The sequence below is a fragment of the Babylonia areolata genome, chromosome 31 (assembly GCF_041734735.1).
Source record: "Babylonia areolata isolate BAREFJ2019XMU chromosome 31, ASM4173473v1, whole genome shotgun sequence".
Lineage (NCBI taxonomy): Eukaryota > Metazoa > Mollusca > Gastropoda > Neogastropoda > Buccinidae > Babylonia > Babylonia areolata.
Window position 1 is genome coordinate 25313748 of NC_134906.1, and position 7500 is coordinate 25321247.

General features: G+C 39.9%; 2 protein-coding genes across 2 annotated transcripts in view; one reads left to right on the forward strand and one right to left on the reverse strand.

Moving 5' to 3' along the window:
* LOC143276065 (uncharacterized) overlaps positions 1-7500 on the reverse strand; it is a 37276-nt gene that overhangs the window by 26850 nt on the left and 2926 nt on the right. The gene's annotated exons all lie outside the window — the stretch shown is intronic.
* LOC143275920 (tyrosine-protein phosphatase non-receptor type 4-like) overlaps positions 3321-7500 on the forward strand; it is a 19747-nt gene continuing 15567 nt past the window's right edge. Inside the window, exon 1 of the mRNA XM_076580256.1 lies at positions 3321-3451. The gene's annotated coding sequence lies outside the window, so the exon portion shown is untranslated. The remainder of the gene's footprint in view (positions 3452-7500) is intronic.

Here is a 7500-nt window from a genome sequence, read left to right on the forward strand (position 1 = left end):
CACAGTTCCAACCTAGATCGACCCTAACTGTAGAACTGACAGCGTATTATTGATTCTAAATATCATGTATGATATAGCCTCTGAAATTGTCCACTCAGAGAACCACGTCGAGTATAAGCCCATCAAATAAAGCTGGTTGGCAGTTTTCTGCCATTTAACCTCAGCTGGCTCACAGGGTGAGGATTAATTTGGATCAATACGTTGCAGAAACCAGCTTGACCATCATTTCAACGATCGACTTGGGAGAACGCACTGATGTAAAAAAACAAAAAACAAACAACAACAAACAAACAAAAAAAACAACATACAACAACAACAAAAACACGCCGCTGTGCTGGTGGTGTTAGCAGCTGACAGGGAATGTTTGATGACCACTGCTGCGGTGGTCCCTGCACTGATAACTTCTTCTTTCATGCTGCAGCTCGTTCCAATCTACTGTTTGTCTTTTACAAAACATTTGTATTTGTATAAATTGATTGTACAACATGATCGAGCTCTTAAATTGTTCTGTTTCGCTGAATGGAACTGCACAGGCTTTCCTTTGTTCAGTTAACTGTTCTTTCTACCGGTAGGTTTTCTGAGTCCTAACTTGATCCTTGCATATCATGTATTATAATTTTTTGGTCTGGGTCTTCTGGTAGTCTTACTGGCAGGTGTTTGGAACTTTCAAGGTTCTGGTGGTAGAGCTGGTTCAATTGTTAATATTCACACACACACACACACACGACACACACTGACACACACACACACACACACACACAGATACACGCACGAATATATGCGTCCTCACTCGCACCACATGTGCAGGAGTACGTCCCCACTCGCACTTTCAAAAGTTAGCTCAGAGCCCACGGTGTATGAAAATAGAGTACCCGAGTGTTGCAAATTAGCAAGCTAATTTTTCTTATTAAAGTCTGGCATCCATTCAAAGTTATCGTTTCGTAACAGCGTAATAATGCATGATTATAATCCGATGGCAACATGATGACTTGCGGAACCAGGAATGTATTGTTATTCAGTTATACAAAGCGTTTGAATGATAAACTGATATTTCCCATGACATTTTGTTCGTGAGAGAAATGCAAATCATAAGGAATTTTAAGCCGAACATTTTTGTTTGTTTGATTGTTTCAAGGCAAAAAGAATGTGCTGATGGACCTGTGATCAAAACATGTATGAACTCCTGTCTCACTGTTTCACTCTCTCTCTCAGACATTTTTTCTTAGTGTTCTCTCTCTCTCTTACTCTCGCACTCACATTTTGTGTTTCCTGCATTGCATGCATGTAGGTATATTTGGGTCTTCAGCATTCGTGCGTACACGGATTGGAGAAAAAAATCAATGGGGTTCAGGCATCACTATAGCAATGAGTTCAACATAATAAATGTTGACCTGAGACATCCGTATCCGTGTCTGAAATGTGTACGTGCGTGCATGCAAACGTTTGTGTGTGTGTGTGTGTGTGTGTGTGTATGTGTGTGTGTGTGTGTGAACTCACGGAATCATGATTCAAATAGTGTGTGTGTGTCTGTGTGTAGCCGGCCTATAGTGTAGTGTGTAGTGTGTATGCATGACAGCAAAGGATACAGACAAAAGCAGAAGGCGGATGCAGAAGAATCAGACAAAAAGGGGGAAGGACGATGGTTCAGAGTCAATTCTCAAGAGAGGGTCAATCGAGAAGGAAAAAGCAAAATGATGCGTGTGCCGTGACTCCCCATGTTCAGTTGTTTGCAGGCTCAGCACTAATGGACCGATAAACAGCCAGCAATGCATCATCATCATCTCTCGGTCTCTGTCTCTCTGTGTGCCTTTATCTCTGCCTGCATGTCTATCTGTCTGTCTCTCTAACATGATATATTATTTGTTTGAAGCGTAACGTGTGTGTGTGTGTGTGTGTGTGTGTGTGTGTGTGTGTGGTGCCGGTGTGTGAGCACGGACTCGGAGGGACAGAGAGAGCCCGGAAGCTTTTGTACTACATAAAGTGGAAAAAAAAAGAAAAAAAAAAGACTCAAGGTTTGCTCATGTAACTTGAAGAAAAAAACTCTAGGATGATTATTAATTAATTTCAAAGCAAGAAAATAAACATTATAACATTGTAATTCAGTATCTGTATGACGTACTTGATATGCAGTTCGGTGGGTTACAGTGCCGGAAACCGTGAAGACATACCCTGCATGCACACTCCAGAAATCGGAGTATGGCGGGGTAAAAACGGTCAGTCATATACGTAAATGCTCACTCATGGTGCAGTGTACATATGAGTGAACGAGGGAGTTGCACTGATCCCACGAAAGCAGAACAGGCAGTCCCACTGTCGTTGCAGGTTTCGACTGAACCTCATCATGATAATCAGTCAAAGACTGACTGACAAATCATTGTGAATTCGCAAGATTTTTCAGCCCATAACCGCGGCCAAATTTTGTCAGAAGGGAAGAACGATCAAGGAGGCCACACTGTCGTACATCTGCGAAAATACTGGTCATTTTACGGATGCACATATCATCCAGCAACACTGACTAATTGCAGTTACGTACTGATGCCGGGTAGTACGCGGCCGTGCACGTCCGAGTCTTTTCAGCAGTTGTTACCCACTGCAAACTGACCAACAACAGATGTTTGTAAATGTGTGTGTGTGTGTGTGTGTGTGTGTGTGGTAGTCTGACCAAAAACACCCAACTGAAATTGCCGGTGATTTAACTTGAAGAAAACTGGCAAAAAACAAAAACCCCAAACACACAAAATGAACAAAAAACGAAAGGCCAAATTGAAAGGGGATGCGAAAACTTAAGTATCCAAATACTCAGACATCACTGCGCTGACCTGACAAATTAACAGTCCATACGTAATTGACACCTACTCAGTGCGTGGAGCCAGATCATCACATGACGGATGAGTTGCGGCGACGGAGTGCGGGCCAATTTTTAAGCCTGGCATGTCTCGAGTTTCGTCTCGTGAATGAGGTTCGTCAGCAATTGCTGTTCCCTGTTCCGCAAAGTGTCTGACTAAGAGACACCAAATAAAAATTACAGTTGCGAATATCAACAGGAGAAAAATTAATGTCAGTCCAGCGATATGTCTGTGGCTGTGTTGCTTGACATAGAAATGGAAAAAAGTCGGAAATCACCATCTCGGATGGCTACACGGCTGTACGACTGCATAAAGATGCGATGAAAATGGTAAATGGATGGGACTAATCTCCGCAAAGTTTAGAAATACCAAGCGCAGTCCACTTCCATGCGCTGGCGTTCAGATGCGAATGACAAAATGGTGTCAAAGTATAGTCACGTGACTTTGTTATGTCTCCGCCATCTTGCCATTGGTGTACTTCCTGTCGAAGAAAAAAACAAAAGCAGAACATGTTATTCTGGGTGATATGAAGTGGTTGACAAACCCTGTGGCTTCATGGTGCACTTACAGTCTCGTCTGAAGTGGTCACTTTCGTGGCAGACCAGGTAAGCTATAAAGAGGAGAGCAAGAATGTGCTCGTGCCATACATCGGCGGCATCTTACCTGTCCACTTTAGAATTGTCACACAGAATTGCATGAAGAGACTACTGGCAGGTGTAAATGAGCCATGCGTCTTAATTCGTTAACACTCAAATACTAGGGGTTTGCAATGTTGATGTTAATTTGTTAGTTGCCGGTAGTTTACATGCATATAATCACTTTTTTCTTCGTCGAAAGCGGATGCAAGCGACAGACAGACCGACACAGATTTTTACCCAATCGATTGTCGCCCTTCGGATGGGCCATCAGATAACGGCCTTGAAAATTTTACGGATTGATGTCTTTGAAGATCAAGAAATCTTGAAACGAATCAAAGCAGTGCAGCTTGTGTTATTACACAACTATGAAAGTTTGAGTTGACCACAGTGATTTCTCATTTATCCTTCTGTTCACTCTCTACTCATCCATTGCATTGCCTGTTGATAAAATGATTCAGCATAGACAGGTCTGCTTCTTTTATGAAATGTAGTCAGTGGTCATGCATTAGCATGGTTCTGTTTATTTTTTTTTCAACATTTCTGTTCACATGTTGCTTCCTGGTGGCTTCATTCCTCTCCAAATAATCAATCTTGAATAATCCAATACCCATCACTATTTCTGTTCTCGTCTGGTTGTGTGGTTGTGTGTGTGTGTGTGTGTGTGTGTGTGTGTGTGTGTGTGTGTGTGTGTTGAACACTGTTAGAATCATTTAAAACTTTTGTTTTTGTAACTACATACATACACATAAGTGATACAGCTTCTCTGTGCATGGAGGTATGGGCAGTGTCTGTCTGTCAGCATCAGAGTATGCTTGGAGTGTTATCAATTTATGTCTATCAGTCTGCTGAATGAGAGCAATGAATATTTGTGAATATGCACGTACACACACATGAAGAGCTCGTCAATGACTTGTGCAAGTGAGACCTTGTTTTTTTCATAAGCGTTGTTTTGCCACAGACATGACAGAGTGGAAGAAAGGAAAAAGAGTATGAAAAATCTGTATTAGCATTGTAGTCTTTTTTTCAGTCATCTCAGATGAAATACTTAGTTGAAAATGAATTGGAATTGTGAATGAATGTACTTTGAATTTACTAGAAACTTGTTTGAATTGCTGATGGCTTGCACTGCAACTTGTAAGCGATCTTAGTAGTGAAGTTTGCTTGGCAGTAAGCTTTTTCCTAAGGAGTAAGTCCACGGAATGAGAGTTTACAAAGGAATAATCTTTCTTTTAAGGCAAACAGATTTTTTCAAATGGTGCTGATAAGATAACTTTACAAACTGCCCTTGGCCTGTATTTTAAATTTTTTTTTAAATTATTTTTTTCAATAGTTTCAGCCTATTTTTTTTAATTTTCAGTATGCAGAATTCTGCCTTACAGTCTCAGTCTCTGATCTTTCACACTTCATTGCTTCTTTTATTTCCTTAGAACTGATTTGAGGTGGCAAATATGGAGATGATACACTTTGAATTGCTGGTGATATTAAAATTAAGTGGTTTTGCCTATATTTATAATTTATTATGTGAAGAATAACAGCCTGCAGGAAACAGTATTTTTCTTTTGAAGTTTCCTGGCAAAATCATGAAATGTCTACTTTGTTCCTAACACACACAAAAATAAACTTGAACTCTTACTTGGCCATTTTACTATTTTTTACTGATTTTGTTTATGGTAAGTTTTCATTCATATTATATGTCTAATTCCATGTTCTTACTTGAACATTATGAAATTTTACAAAATGTATGTAATGTGCAGTTTGATTGGAATAGAATCAGATAGTATCCCTGTAAAAGACTAAAACAGATTATTCTAAATGAAGATATTTTCTGTCTGTAACCCAGGGAATGCCTCATGGAAAATGTTATGCATGTCTTACATGTTAGTGCCTATTGTCAGTCATCACCAATGGCTTTAGATTATGATAGTTTCCGAATAGATGATGTACAAATCTTTTTAACAACTTAATATATGACATTGTAGCCATGATCAAGGTAATGTCTGAGCCCTGTATAAAGTGTATTAAATTTCAGTTCATTTCCATCCTCTTTTTCTCTCTCTCCATCATTGTAGATCACTTATTGATGATATACTCAATATTGTTTGTGAATGCAAAATGTGATATTTTGAAATGTCAAGGTGACATCAAACAAACAATTTGATAAAACAGTCAATGGACAGGAAAAATTCAGAGTCCAGTATGTAATATTATTATGGTATATATATTATTAAAAATTAAATGAAAATGAACAGTCAACAACCCTATGTCTGCTGCCTGATATGATCATAAAGTGAACTAAAACTGATAAAACTTGAATAAAGTGAACTAAAACTGATAAAACCTGAATGGAAATTAACATAGAGGCACAAATTTATTTGAGATCAGACTGAGCAGTCGTTGATGGTAAAATGCATACCCCAGTCTCTCTCTCTCTCTCTCTCTGTGTGTGTGTGTGTGTGTGTGTGTGTGTGTGTGTGTGTGTGTGTGTGTGTGATGAATACAAAATTGAAACGGTTGGATTTTTGAAATTGAATCATTAAATGTGATGATTTTTATTCCTTCTGTAATCCATGCTAAATTGTAAAGGTAATCCTGTACCATGACCTTTTTTTGTTTCTTCTTATCTTTTTTCAGTGGAAGCTGGGGGAAAAGGAAGCAGGGAATTAGGGTATGAGGCATTACATAGTTTTACCACAAATGGTTGCCTTTTTCTGGATGTTCTGTCATATTTATGTCTATTATATACATGTGCAAATGTACATTAAGAAATCATTAAAATGCAGCCTTAACTTCTCCAAAGTCATGACATAACTGGTCCAGGGGTGGGTTGCATGAACAAACTTGGCAGCACTAAGTTTGCTTATTGTTAAGAATGTTCCTAACTCTGTGGTAAATTCCATTTTATATACACAGGAACATTTTTAACTCAGAGCAAACTTAGCGCTGCAAAGAGCACCTCATGCAAACCGGCCCAGGTGAACACCAGTGTCAATGGAAAACGAAATGAATACAAGTTTAATTATTCACAAATTCAATACTGAAATTTTCTGCTTACATGTCAGCTCCCATTTTTTTAGACAAAAGTTCATGCTGCCAGAAATAAGACTGTTGGGGTACTCATAACGAACCCAGAAGTTGCGGAATTTGCAATTTCGAGGGTGAAATTCTGATTGGAAGTGCAACCAGCTGATGATAGTGGTTGTCCGTTTGATGTGTTTTAAGACATCTTTGTGCTGAATTCTTCCACAGTCGTACCTTTTTTTTTCTTTCTCGTGTTGTCTTTTGTATACATGTGAAAAGCACAAAACACGCAGCAGCACTGGTCACAGAACTAGTTGATTTTATAAAATTGCAGGGATAAAACGGTACAAGTGAAAGTACCAACAGTGATTGCAGGTGACACAATGAAAGTACTTTTCTTTTAGGTTTTTTTTATTATTATTGGTAATCCTGCAGTTTAGAATATTATTATTTTTTTTAATATCCTCGTGTTTCAACAATGCAACAACGTCTTTGGTTTCGAGCGTCAGGGTAAAATAGAAACAGAACGTTCCGCCTGCGAACCGTCCTCTCTGACAAAAAAGTTACATCATGGGAGTACCATGAGTTCAGTTATGAGGTCACGGTGGCGGTGAGCGAGAACACTTGAGAAAATGACGTCATCCCAGAGACCCGACTCGCCGAAAGATATATCGTCTGCTCGGCCACCACACGGGAATGAGGCTGGTGAAAACTTCGTGGCCCGACTCCCAGCCCCGAAGAAGAGTGATAGACAGACCGTGCTTACCTGGCAGGCACGTGCAGTCAGTGCGAGGGAGTGTGCCTGCTGAGCGCTGCAGCGGGGCTCGCCTTCTTCTTTGATGTGTGTTTGGGAAAAGGCCAGCGCAACTTGGGCCGTCTGTCGATCTCGGGATGAGACGGAGTTGGGAGGGGAAACAGATTTTTCTCGCCTGCTTTTGGACTTTTAGCGTCGATGAATTTTTGTTCGTTGAAAGAACGCGTTACAAAGGGAAAATGCG